Source organism: Pteropus medius, unplaced genomic scaffold, assembly GCF_902729225.1.
Source record: "Pteropus medius unplaced genomic scaffold, Ma_sr-lr_union100, whole genome shotgun sequence".
NCBI lineage: Eukaryota > Metazoa > Chordata > Mammalia > Chiroptera > Pteropodidae > Pteropus > Pteropus medius.
In genome coordinates, this window is record NW_024349225.1 from 2916810 (window position 1) to 2929913 (window position 13104).

Consider the following 13104-nt stretch of genomic DNA (forward strand, 5'->3'; position numbering starts at 1 on the left):
ATGATTGACACATTCATCCTCCCTTGTGTGTTGCTTTAGCGATATCATGTTCTCCATCACACAGGCTCCCAAAGGGGTAGAAAGCCTGTCTCTGTTTTCTTGCTTCCTCTCATAGCACACAGCCTAATGTGACAGGAGTGTGAGACGGGCCAAGGCTGCTCCCCTTCCAGGTTCCTAGGCTGATGTAAGCCTCAGTAAAAATAATTCTTCAGATGGGTCAATAGAGTTTATTAGAGGCCTGCACTGAAATTTGAGCTCAAAGTTCCAAATGCTAATAAAATATTCCTTTGCCCAGCTTGTACAGAAAATAGATAAATGTACAGAGTCTTTCTATTTTAGTTCCTTTACCTTTTCCATTTTAGCATTCCTGGTACTCATAGTCTGATTTTCTGGAATATTCTGGTTTGTTTTATTTTATGATTTTATTTTATTTTTATTTTTATTGTTTTTCACCTGCCTAGAATCTTTAGGTAATGTCAGAAGTTTTTGAAGTTGTTAAATTGCTCTGCATCACTTTCTCAGACGCCTGTGATTCACCAAGTGGAGCTATTCAGAAATATTTCAGAGACAAGGGTAATTCTTTTAATTTACTTCCAAATACTGTTTCTGCTTGGTCAGAAGTCTTTGGCTGTATTTCTTTACTAGTATATTGAATATCATTTCCAGCCATTCGTGGAGAACTTTTCTTTCCATTCTGTTTATTCCCTATGGCCTCTCCCCAATATATGGTATTGATTTTGCTGTTCTTTTTAATTTATATTTCTCCTTTCTTAAATGTGAAATATACTTCTAATAGGGTTTATAAACATCTTTGTATCTTTTAGAAGATAATAATAAAAAGCCAAATAAGTGTACCACTACCCAAGGAAAAAAATAGAATATCACAGATATGTTTAAAATTCTCCGTATGCCCTTTTCCAATTCTGTCCTCATCTTGGGCAATATTTTGACTTTTGTGTTAATCATCCTCTTACTTTTCAAAATAGTTTTTATCGACTTTGTATTATGTATCAATAAGCAATATATTATTTTAATTTTACCTTTGCTTCTATAAATGGTAATTGTATCAGTTAGCTTTCACTGCAAAACAAACTACTCCAAAACTTACTGCTTTAAAATAATAATTATTTGTTCATACCATTTAGGTCAACGGTTTGGACTGAATTCAGTTAGAAAGGCTTATCTCTGTTCTAAGGGATGTCAGGTAAGCTTATTCATGTATTAGTGGCCAGCTGGTGGTCCACGAGTGATCCATAGCATCCGTAGAGCTGGTCATTGCATTGATGGGCTGTTAGGAGGGGTGATGGAGATAACCGAGCCCAAAGCCTTCTTTATGCAGCAGGATAGCCCAGGCTCATTCATTTGGTGGTGGTTGTATGGTTCCCAAGACCATCAAGAGAGCGAGCCCCAGTGTGTAAGTGCTTGTTTCACATTTGCTAATGACTCTTTGGCCAAAGCAAATTACATACCCAAACCCTGATTCAAATGGTGCAGACATAAACTTCACACTTCACGGGAAAAGTGACAAAATCACACTGGAAAGGGTCATGCATACTGTAATTTAGAACCATTTTTGAAACAGCATTATTGACCTACCAGTTACGAAAAGTGGTATGTTAAAATCTCCCCTCTTGACTGTGGATTTTCCTATATCTCTTTGTAATTCTGTCAAATTTTGCTCTACGTGTTTAAGGACAGATTATTTTATGTATACAAATTTAGAATTGCAATATTTTCCTGGAAAATTAAAACTTTTATTATTATAAATGAATGGGTTTTTCTCCCTGCTACTATTCTTTTTTGCTTCTCAGACATTCTTTTTTATATGAATATCCATCTGGTTGAAGAACTCCTTATAGAACTTTCTTGGCGAAGCTCTACTGAAGGTGAATTTATTAGTTTATTTATCAGGAAATATTTTTTATTTTGTTCTTGGTATCAAAAGACATTTTTGTGAGATATAATAGCTTGACAATTATTTTCTCTCAACCCTGAAAATGCCATTGCACTATATTATGACTTCTGTTGTTCTTTTTTGAGATTTAGCTGGCAGTACAATTTGCACTTTCTTAAAGTTTTTTCCTTCTTGGCTGCTTTTTACTCTTTGCCACTTGTTTTCAGTGTTCCATAATTTCAATATAATGTGAGTGGATATGGTTTTCTTTTTATTTTGCCTGTCTGGAATTCAGTGGATTATTCAATCTGTGGATTGGTGGCTTTCATCCATATTTTAGCAATGATATTTTTTTCAAATATTGCCTGTGCCCTATTATTTCTCTCCTTCTTTTAAAATTTTAGTTAGATGTACATTTGACTTGCTCACTACTATTTACCTTTTCCATAGTGTCATTCATAACTTAAGCATATATCTATCTCCAAAAATTCTAGGCAGTATAAATTAAATCAAAAATTAGTTGCTTAATGACTTATATTGAAACATCTATAATCTTTTTTTTGAAGTATTTGTTTTTACATCATTCTCTCCCTTTCTGCTCACCTGTGCTCCAGAGGTCTGAGAACTGTGTCTTTGGAACTCAGTGTATGTCAGCTAGGTTAATAAAATGGATACTCACTTGTTAATCTTTCAAATCAAGCCTCCACATCCTGACACGTCAGTACTACTTTTTGAAACTAAAGATAATAATGTGTGTATGTGCGTGTGTGAATTATTTACCTGTCCAAATATTTTTATTAGAGAAAATCCACTCCATTATGCAGCTAAAAAGTTGGAGGAAGAAGGCAGGATCGGAGGGAAAGATTAAGATTTCTTTCTTTATCTCTTCGTTATTTCTCCTCATAGGAGAAGCAACATATCTGTTTGGGAGAGGGGAAAATTTGACCTTCATGTCAACCACATTAAACAGATGGTGGGGCCATAGCAAGGTGACTTTGCCAGTTCTTTCTTAGTTCTCTGCTAATCTCTATTTCTGCATTACCAGTTCATAAAATAAGCAAACCAGGTCTTTATTATCTCAGGTATGGCTTCCCGACCTTCGACTTAATGTTCGAGTCAAAGAAGTGTAGATGCTGAATTCTAAGTCTTGAACAGAAAGAGGCAGTCGTACTAGAGTCTCCAATATACCTGGTAGCCAGAGCCCTAATTAAAAGCTGATAATTTGTTCCATTTATCTCCATTTTGAGTCCTTTCTCTCTGTAGACTAGAGGCCAAGAAAGAAAAAGGGTAGTAGGATTCAGGCCTCATATCTTACCTTGGAATCTTCATAGATTGTTATAAAAATAAATACTTATGAGAGATAAAGGCTAGATGATTACTGTAATTGAGTACAATCAGTACAGTGAATTGGAAATTATTAAAATAAATGTTAATGGAAAAATATGGCTCTTCACTATTATGTAAAAGTTGGTGATTGAGAGAAAAAAAAGAAACAGGAAGAAAATCAGTAGAATGGTTTTGCAGATAATATATTTTAATTCTTTTTGTTTGTTTTCTAGTTTGCTGTTAACTGATTTTACAATTTTTGATGACTACTCACTCTGAGTCAGGGATTAAATTTAGTAGAAGTTCTTGTATTCTTGAAAGAACTCTGTTAAGATTTATTGACATGAACACCTTCAATGTGCTATTCAATTTCTCAATGCTTTTTTCTGAAGAAAAACTCTTGCAACTTTTATAGGTGGAAGAAAAATAATCACTAAACCCAGCAAACAACACTCAAATGAGACATCACTAGTGAATAAAGGAATAGAGAATAATACTAAGAAATAAAATAGCCTGACAATAAGTCCAGGATGAGAAAACACAGGTAAGTATTTCTCTGTTTAAGAAGGAAAAAAACACATTTTTGAGGTTTTATTACTCATCAATGAAATGTGTAATTTGATAATACATATTAAATACCCCCAAAGCCTGCCTTCCAACACACTCATATACACACTCGCAGAAAAGGAAGAGTAAGAATAGTTTCATGAGATTTACTTTGGAAGGTACACCAAACAAACAACCCCAAAAGCCAAAAACAAACAAACAAACAAGCAAATAAAAATCTCTCATAAAAAAAACAAAGAAACAAAAAGAAGTAAACAAAAACCCTATGACATTCACCTAGAATCTTGAATTAGTTTTTCCAATAAGTTAAAACTCTTTATTTTGTGGAATATAGAAACTGTGCTTGCAGAGGTTAAATAGTTTGGCGGAGTTGACATGGGTAGTTGACAAGGAGGGGTCCAGACCCAAGTCCAGGCTTCCTTGTTCTTGATCACAAATTCTTTCAGTTAGGACATCCCCTCAAACCGAAAGTAGAAAAGTCCAAAATATAATGACATTATTCTGTAATGTTAAATCCATTTGTTCTGAATCATATTTTAGGGACATTATCAAACCATATCTGTCTCCAGTTGTATAAGAAATGATTCAATTTTAAGGGGAAATTAAGCTATAACTATTTGATGTCTAAAACAGTCTTTATGTTTGAGTTTTTTTGATCATTATTCTCAAATGAATTTTTCTTGTAACAATATAAAATGCTGTTGATGAATTAAATGAATTTTTTTCACAGGTGAAAAAATTGACATCACAATACGGTGCCCTTACTGATGCAACAAAACCAAAGATGCAGTTAAAAACTATGGTAGAGTGAATTACAAATTGCTGTTTTGTATGATATGTACTGCTTTTTTTCTGCACATAAGTTTTCAAAGAGAACAGTATACACTCTGATATGCTCTTAAGTCTAACAAGAGGAAAACAGTTTTGTATACCATGAAATAATACTATATAATATGTACATGCTGTTGCCTGATTTTTTCCACATTCCCAAACTTCCCTTGAGCAAAGCTGTTAAAAATTATATCGAACAGTAGAAAAGAACAAAATTGGAAAGATGAAACTTGCTTAAAAGTCTTATTGTCTATTTCCCAAGAATCATCTTGTTGCCTATAGTCCAAAAGTGATTGTTCCATTTCTCCAGTTTATAGAAGGCATATATTTTCTGCTTCCCTCGAACCCTTTCTTACACACACACACACACACTCACTCACTCACAAACAATGAAATCACTAATGAACTCCACATAGAAGAGAGAATTTGTTTTTTTTACTAATAGGAAAAAATTAAGAAGATACAAAAGCAGTTTATATTTTATATATATTAATATCTGAAGAGAAATTTAATAGATCCAAAATGAACTGTTAGCAGGAATTGCTTCCCGCACCTTAGAGGCATCATCTAGCTCTAGATTGCATCAATAGCTCTCTAGAGTTTTCAGAAATAATTAACTAATCTCAATAAGATAGTTGAACTATAATTTTAAGACTAGGTATCTGAAATAAAGTATAAATTACATTTCTGTTTAGTCATATCAGTATTAAGAAAACATAGATTTGCTAAACAGTTACATAAATTGTGAGTTTTCACATTACAAAGAGTGTGACCTCATTTTGCAAAATGATTAATTACTTCCCTTGATGCATTTAAGTCTTGGCTATCAAGTCATTAACTGCTTTCTAAGAGCAAGGAGGAGGAAAGGTAGAAATTGGGAAAGCTATACCTTTAGGAGCCATGCTAAGAAAAATAATTCAGAAATGGAGCTAAAGTATGTCTGAAACTAATAGGCAATAAAAAAATTAAGTTTTTAGTAATAGATTTCACACATCTTCAGAAATATATCTCTCAATAAATCCTTTCTCATCTTTTCTATGCTAACGAATTTTATGTTTTAAGGGGTTTCCATCCTGTCTCTCTCTCTGTCTCTCTCTCTGTCTCTCTCTCTCTCTGTCTCTCTTTTTCTGTCTCTCCTCTTGTTTTAGTGTAGTTATAAGACATTCCTGAGCAAATCCCCTACTTGGGTCTCTGCTAAGATCTATTTTCCTTCTGTTGCAAAGCTAATGAGTGAATGGTTGGTGGCTGTAATGTATTGTTCTTAGAGAAGGAATATAAAGGAGACCACATAGCATCTGATAGTCCATTGTCAAATGTTCTCTTCGTTTGGAGATAATTCTTATTTTTAAAAATGTCTTTATGAATATAAGGTGTAAAATCTGCTCATCAATGTTTTAAAATAAGGTAAAACACAGCTGAACATCTTAAACATAGAATATCTCAAAGAGTCATAATTTCTTCTATGAAGAAAGTAACAGTACACCTCTGTCCTGTACACTGGTCACCTGGGCTTACTGCACACAGCCTTGGTTGCTTCTGAAGCAGTCCCTCTGTGTCTGACCCTGCTATTCAGAGAGCCACCCAGCTATGGATTCTAAGGCAGAGGGCAGGAGCGGTACTGCATTTAGTAGGGAGTAAAGGGCCACACTTTGCCTCTTAGTGTCCTGAAAATTTTTTCTCACTGTAATCAAAAAATTAAAGTACTGTCCTCAGTTTTGGGAGGCATCTCAATGTAGTAAGGCAAGTATCCATCGAATTCTCATCTGGTGAATAATAGCAAGAAGGTAGTATACTACAAAGGAGTAAAACAATCTAAAAGTGATTTTACATACAGTGATATTTTACATTTAATTCACAACGATTTCTCCCCTTTTTTGTAAATGGTACAATAACACACAAAAAAAGCCTTGGGATAGGTATTCAAGGAGAGAAATTATCTAACCAGAATTATAGGCATATGCTTCCTACGAGGCTCCATTTCTTATGTACAATGGTGATAGGATAACAATAAAAGTATTGGATGTACCTTTCCACCAAGGGGCTACTGTATACATTTTTATCATTATTATTTTACATTTTCTAGCTTTCAATTTTTCATATTTCAAAAAAATTTTTTTTTTTTTTCCTGAGAACAGCTAATGGATGTCTTAGAGTACTTACTGGGAGGAAGAAAAAGGAGAAAAGAAATATTCACTTTGAATGTCACTTCATTACTATGCTTTGTACTCTTTACATATTCTTTTTCTTAGGTAGAAATTGTTATGATTATAAGACTGGATATATATTCTGTGAGGTGAAAGCAAAATAAGAAAAAATTTCTCTATGAGAAAAGTAAAATTGCTTTGTGTTTTTCTATAAGACATGGATAGATGTGTATGTATAACATATAGGCTTGTAAAATAAGCTGGCAGTGAAAATACTTGCAATAGCCATATCTGAAAATATGTGTATGTAATTCACATAGATATGTAAAATATTCCACGTTAATATCATATGCATCATGTTAATACCTTCTCTGCTTCTTGTGCATTAAATGACTCGATCTATTAGCCATTGTCATTTCAAAGGGACCGAGTTCTATCCTGACACCAGAATTTTTATATCTTAGAAAAAATTTGTAAAACTTATGAAGCAAGGTAAGCTGATTTGAGAAATCAGTTCCTGTATTTTCCAGATCGAAGGCTAATTGTAGGTTCATCATAAAAGGCTGAGAGGCATTTTTCCATTCCCATCTGTCATGAAGGGTCAGCCAAGAGTTTGTATTGTAGGACCTAGGCCAATGTTTCTCCAGGCCCTGGAACCACCTGTTTACATTTATTTAGGGCCCTTCCTGCAAATTCCTGGGATCCGCTCAAAACTGATTGAATAAGGCATACATGTTAAAAGACACTTCAAGTAATTGTCATGCACAGTGTGCTTTGAGAATGATTGATCAAGGGACCTGCTTTCTTCTCTTTTGTATTACCTTCACCATATAACCATTCTTGGGGAAGTCAGGCTCAAAAAAAGATAGAGTGAAGTTGCCTAGAAGAGAGAAGAATGAGGGGAGAGAGGCTGATGGTTGGAAGGAAGAAGAGAGGAGGGATTCATTGAGCTGGGCTGATAGCTGGCCTCTGTTGGGAGTGACTCATGGATGATGGAGGAATGATCCCTATAACTGAGCTGGTAGTCTGGGTAGACAAACTTTGGAAGGGACACCTCTCTAGCTTGCTGTGAAAAGGAGTATCCAACAGATACTTGATAGTAGCATCAAGTATAGCAGAAAGAAAAACAATAAATATAGAAACCACCACAGACCAAAGACCAGACTGACCTTTAGTTTCTTGACATCAAATCATCAGATTTTATACCTTAAACTTAAACTACGTTATAGTCAATTATATCTCAGTAAAGCTGGTGGGGAAAAAAAGAAAAAATACTCTAAAGACATTTGACAATTCTTGTATTCAAGAACGTGGAGCCAATTAATATTTTTAAACATGTAGAATTTATATATTCATTGAATAATGAAATTGTATATTATAGGGTTACAGAACCTTTTCTGTTTCTTATTGCAATACATAAAATATAAAATATTTAAAACGTTTACTTTGTGAACCTTACTGAAAAATTCCTATGGCAGACACAGAAAGGAAGCCATCTAATTTTATTTATTGAGATCGTGTGAGAGATTGCAACCTGTAATGTAGATTCAAGGAAAATGCTTTTTTCTTGGAATTTCAATAGTATTTAGTGTCTTTGGGAAAAGCATCAAGTTCAGTACTTGCTTATCATTTAAACTATTGATTCAAGTGTTTATATTTCTGGGAGTAAATAGTACAATCATATAATATAATTAAAACATTCTTTAGATTTCATATAATGGGATGGAAATTGATTTATTTTGATTATACTAATAAAATCATTAAATACCCTGTATTATCTGGACAGTTGGAAAGAATTTTAAAAGGCTTCTTCTTGAACTTTAGATAACTGTTCAAGTTCTCTGAAATATAGCTCAAGTGTTTTGACGAAGCTACAGGCCTGATTTTTTCTTTTTTCTTTTTTTTTTTTTTAGGAGAAAGGCAATCAGAATTACATTATAGGCTATTCTAAGCTTTTCCTTTTTTTTCCTTTGAGTATTGTGGAAAGCTTTAATTAAATCCTTGAGAATGAATGGAAGTCTTTTGTCTGAAAAATGTTTCTAACTAGTTAGGATGTTGTCCTAGAAAAAGCAGTACATGATGAGGCAGCCAGGCTGTTTGTCTCGGTGCTGACACTGATGTACTGTGTGACTCTGAAGTAAGTCACTTCATGTCTCTGTGACTTCATTTTTCCATCTATAAGAGAGAGATAATATCTATTCTGTGCCTATTTTGCAGGATTATCATGAGAGAGCTTCTCTCTGAGGGGCGAGTGCCTCCTGAGATAAAGGCAACGTGGACATCAGCAGTGAAGAGGAGAGTTCATGAAGGGTTGCAGAATCCTCAGGGACTCAAACGGACACCGAGAGGATGAAGAACCAGGATGCACTGAAGGTGTAGGTTCAAATTATACAGAACTTGATGGAGGAAAAGATTACAAGGTCAACAGCAGCAGGAACTAGGACTGCAGACACATGAGAGTTGAGATATTTCAAGTCCCAAATATTCTTTCCTTGGTTGTAGCTAGGGTCATTGTCAGTGTCATTTATCAGCTATAAATGGGAACTTTCAGAGATGGAATGACAGGTGTAAATTAAGAAGTTGGAGGTAGATAAGAAGAAGAAAGAGGAGGAAAAAAAGGCAAAAGGGAAGAAAACGCATTTCTGTTATTTTCCTTTTGTCTTCTGTATAAGGGCTACAGAATGAGAGGAGGAAGAGAAGGAAGAGTGGAAAAGAGACATGGCATCTTGAGGGCAGAGAAGTATGGAGACCTTTTTGGGGAAAGATGTGACTCAAGAATCTGCTGAATATTTAGTTATAAGGTACGGTGTAGCAAGAGAAGATGTAGTGGAAAACTGATTATATATTCAATTTGAATGAGCACAAGAAGCATATTTGCTATAATCCAAATTCCGGAATCAGGAAGAAATGTATTTTCAATCACCAGAGAAGCTAGATCTAATTTTAACATCACTTTAAGAGAGACAGGACCAGAATCTATAGACCTTAGTTGAAGGCTTCATCATCTGTCACTTAGACTAGTATAATCATCTCTATTTTTTTTTCTTCCTACTGTTAGTCACTTATAATTTATGCTAGGCATTGCAGTCAGAGTGATCTTAAAAAAACAAAAACAAAACAAAAAAACCACAAATCTCATCATTGCTTAAAAGTATTCATCGCCTGTAGAATGAAGTCCAAGTTCTTCAATGTCAGGTTGCTAATTTTGGTCACACTGTACAGCCCACCTCTCCACCCTCACCTCCCAATCCCCTCGACTGCAGAAAATTCAGTCTATTACCAATTTTGTTGCCCCGTAGAGTTACCAGAAACTTTGAGAACAGATCTGTCCTGGATGCCTCTTGCAGACCTAGCACCATCCACCCCCAGATTTCTGGTCTCCATGTTGCTTTTGGGCCACTGTCAAGATCACTTTCAATGATTTCCAAATTTTACTTGGATTGTAGCTCCTGTGAAGTCTGAAGCTGTGAAAAGTCTGAAATGTTACCTTACTTGGAAGCTAACAAGTTAACCTGCCATAATTTTCTATATCTCCGAATGTCTATCTTTATACCCATATCTATATCCATCTCTATATTTATATATCAATATCACCTATGTATGTATATCTTTATAAACACGAGACCTCAGAATCAAGGAACAGACCTTTCTCATAGACCAGCTCACATCAGTTCCAAGCCCTAAATTATCCTTGAGGTGGCACAGTGAACGCCACATGTACCTACACATACAGGGTTTGTACTGTAAGCAAGGAATCGCCAAATTTTGAGGCTTAGAATTTATACAGGAGTTGCTAGCACATCTGCCCACCCTCCCCTCTGGCTTGCAAGGAAGTGGGTGAGGATGGGAAGGGGAAAGAGAGAATGTAAACAAATACTCTGAGGAGAGGAAGGAAAGATCTCTCCTTCACCACTGTGTAATCTATACAAATGGTCCCAGTGAGATAAATCTCTACATGTCTCCAGACGCCTCTGTCTTTAGGGTTGCTGTTCAATTAGCCTCTCTTCTCAGAAAGCCCCGACTGCAGAAACATGAACATATTTGTGGAGCATCATCTCCCAACAGCTGCCCTGCCTTGCGCTATTTCATCTCATTGCTTCTGTGTACCTTCTTTTATTTCCCTGGGTGAAAGACGAGGCAAGACTATAACATTTAGCACAATTTTAATGAAAGTTTAGGGATAATAGGAAAAAAGTACCACACATAGAACACGTTATAATTGGCGTTGGATGTGGTCACTTTCAGAATTCACAAACCCTAAAACGGAGCCATTCTCTGGGGTGCCTTTCAGATGATCCCCTGCCTACGTCACAGGAACCAGGTGCCTGAGCATGTCTTACCTCCTCCAAATAAATAAACTGCCTGGAGCAGTTTACTGTGCTTGGAGCACCTGGCATTAATGCAGGAGAGTCAAACAGTGCAGTGGGACATAGTAGACAGCCGTGTCTCAATGTCAGTGAGATATGTGATGAAGCTCATGTTGCAGATCAGTGAGGAGGGGATGTGTGATTTAATGAATGGTTCTGGGATAATATTTCATATCGAAGGAAAAGAAAACATATCCTATTTCTCACCATAAGCAAAATCCAGTTTAAAGTAGATTAACTATTTAAGTGTGAAAAGTAAAATGTGTTCTATTTTTTTTTTAAGTGAGGCAACCCTTGGTTGACTTCACAGCTTGCAAAGACCTTGTCAGCTTACAATCCCTTATTTTTTTATTTTCTACGCTACAGCGATGGTCTTCCTAGGTGGTCTCCCATCCAAGTACTAACCAGGCCTGACCCTGCTTAGCTTCCGAGATCAGATGGAATTGGGGTTGTTCAGGGTAGCATGGCCGTAGACTGTTCTATTTTTTGGTAATTTTTTATTAACAGATCTGTCTCAATATCAGACTGTAGTTTTTGTCACACAGGATGTTTATATTATATCATGTTTGAAAATATATTTTGAGATTCAGAGGAGATATCTTTGTGTCTCTAGAGCTCTGCAAAAAAAGAAAAAAGCAATATTATTATTCTTGACTGCCTTCATTTTTAAATTTATGATATTTCAAATACAATTCCATAAGAATTTAAGATGAAAAAGTATCAGAGATGTGAAAAAACTTGGAAAAGAAGATAAAGACAGAACAATTCAGATGGATAATAGGATTATAAACATTTATTTTTTTCTAAAAAATTTTTTAAAATTTGAATAGTACTAGGATGTTAAATAAAATATTAACATAAGACATTCTGCATGACTTCTCAGCTCTCCTAACTCTAAATTATTACTAAATGTTACAAATTCTGATTTGGCTTTTAGTAGGTCCTCATTGAATGGATTGAATGAATGAATTGAAAAGGATTTTTAATACTAGCAAATTTAATTTCCTATTCATCAGGCAATTATATGGCTGTATCTCTTGGTTCTGAGGTAGAAAATGAAGGCGAGTATAAGAAACAACACCATGTTTAAAATGTTGTTGGAATGTGTAGTGGCCAGTTGTTATTGTTTTGTCTCTTCAAACTCTTTCCCATGTTTGGGAATCCCCCACCTTGGCGAGGGATGGGGAGTGTGGGCAAAGACCTTCCCTCTAAAGCAGACCAGCTTGCTCTGTCTGCCTGGCAGTTAGAGTACAGTCAGGTCACCTGGGCTCTGCCACTTAGCAACCCTCATGTCAGATGTTGTGTCAGGAGCCAGTGACATGACAGGGAAGGGAGAGAGAGGCAGCTCTTTCTTTAGTCACAGCAGAGGTAGCAGCAGCTGTTAAGGTTGGGCTCCTGAAGCTAGAAGTGCATGTGGCATGTGGCAGTGGCCGCGTCAGAATGAAGTGGTGGCTGGGTTGGTGCTGGTGAGACGTGCCCTCTCCTGAGAGGAGCCTACTCACCACCCAATCCGTTATGGTCTTCTTCTGGGGCCTCCAAAAGATAGCCACACCCAACATTATCCAAAATAAGTATATTTTCTAAACTGTCATTCCCTTTTAAACAATACCCTGTGTTGAACATTATATTTCTAGATCCTTTTTCCAGTTTTTTGTCTGCTCTCAGTAAATATTATATTTCTTCAGTTTTTAGAGTCGTTGCTTCCCAAATTTTCCTCTGAGAAAGTGCTTGAACTTGAGTTCAAGTTCACATGCCAACACACACATACATATCTCCACAAAAACTAACAATAATATAAAGACAGAACAGTTTCTCTCCTTATAGAAAACAAGAAACATTTATCTTAACACCCCAACTAATTCTTTAGACATAGGTCTGCGAGAAACATCTGTACTTGGAATGGGTGCTGTGCTGTTGAAGGAAGTGAACTTTTTTCCCCCCAGAAAATGAAGGGACAGTTTGCCTCAGATTTTAA

General features: G+C 35.7%; 1 pseudogene; it reads right to left on the reverse strand.

Annotated features, from left to right (window-relative positions):
- Window positions 1-11486: 11486 nt before the first annotated feature.
- On the reverse strand, window positions 11487-11604 carry LOC120617800 (uncharacterized; annotated as a pseudogene).
- Between the last annotated feature and the right edge of the window lie 1500 nt (window positions 11605-13104).